Source organism: Nanorana parkeri, unplaced genomic scaffold, assembly GCF_000935625.1.
Source record: "Nanorana parkeri isolate BGI_ZX_2015 unplaced genomic scaffold, ASM93562v1 scaffold1212, whole genome shotgun sequence".
NCBI lineage: Eukaryota > Metazoa > Chordata > Amphibia > Anura > Dicroglossidae > Nanorana > Nanorana parkeri.
Genome location: NW_017307480.1, coordinates 101,763 through 103,098, shown reverse-complemented (window position 1 = coordinate 103,098; position 1,336 = coordinate 101,763). Strand labels below are relative to the sequence as shown.

General features: G+C 55.9%; 1 protein-coding gene across 1 annotated transcript in view; it reads right to left on the bottom strand.

Moving 5' to 3' along the window:
- The window catches only part of LOC108797013 (epoxide hydrolase 3-like), a 42,305-nt gene that overhangs the window by 27,280 nt on the left and 13,689 nt on the right, over nt 1–1,336 (bottom strand). The gene's annotated exons all lie outside the window — the stretch shown is intronic.

Sequence of the window (1,336 nt, the reverse complement as noted above, 5' to 3'; positions counted from 1 at the left end):
GTAATCTGAGGAGGGAAACACACATACTGGGCTTCAGTCCAAAGAGCCAACATTGCTAAAGACAGTGAGGGATGGGCCGGCTTGGGGTCCACCATTCCCTCATAGAGAGTGTCCTCCTTTACATACATATCAGTGCAGCATTGCACGGTTACTGCAAAACACTTGTATACAGTGGCGTAACAATCGCCATAGCGACCCAGGCGGACGCTATGGGGCCCGGGCACAGGGAGGCCCGGCCTGGGTCGCTATGGCATGTGGGGGTGCTGGCTGTCACAGACACAGCTCAGCAGCGGCCACGGAGCATTTCCCCTAATAGCCGCTGTGTCAGTGACAGCCAGCCGCTGCGGCAGATGAGGACGGTGTTCGGAATGGAGGAGGCGGGGCCCACCTCCTCTTACATCACTGGCCAGCGACCTAAGAGCAGGTGGGGGCCAGTGATGCAAGAGAAGGCGGGGACCGTCGAAACAGAGGAGGCGGGGCCCAGGGACGGAACAGGAGTAAGGTCCCGGCGACCACAGAGGCGCTGACAGGTAAGAGATCTCAGACCCTGCAGAGCCCACTATAGGGCTCTGCTGGGTCTATGGTGGGCTCTGCTGGGTCACTCTCCGCTGGGGCACTGCAAGGGGCATAACTAGCAATCACGGGGCCCCATACAAAATTTTGCTATGGGGCCCTGTGATTTCTAGTTACGCCCCTGCTCGTATACCATTCATAACACCAGTAAACAGATTTTTATTAAGGAAACCATTTTTTTAGGTATACTGCTGGGCTGTATCTTTTGTATCACTGGGCTGTGTGGGCTCTCAGGTGGCCGGTGTGGAAGCAAAGGTGGTCAGTGGGGCTCTCAGGTGGGCAATGGGGCTCTCTCACGGTCAGTGCAGCTATCTGGTGGTCAGCGGGGGCTCCCTGGTGGTCAGTGCGGGCTCTCTGGTGGCTAGTGCTGGCTGTCTGGTGGCCAGTGCAGGCTAATATAGTGTGCTGTATGTACACACATAGCTATAGTGGGCCATTCTTCTACAAGAGAGCAGGTGTTCTATCACTTCACTCACCTCCCCTCACTCCAGACATGACACATAAAACGATGTGTTACGCCTGCCCGCTCCCTTCTCTCTGATCCTCTCTGGCCCCCCAATGTTGCAGCGCCATCTAGCGGCGCAGCTGGAGAACTGACTTTGCTGCGCTAGGAGGAGGCAGAAGAGCCTCTCACCTAGCGCAGCAGGAGGCATGTGGAGACCCCCTCAACTGTGTTATCCACAGGTTGAGAACCACTGTCTTAGAGTGTAAGCTCTCAGGATTACCCCCCCCCCCCACACACTTTTGTTCTTTTTTTTTTTTT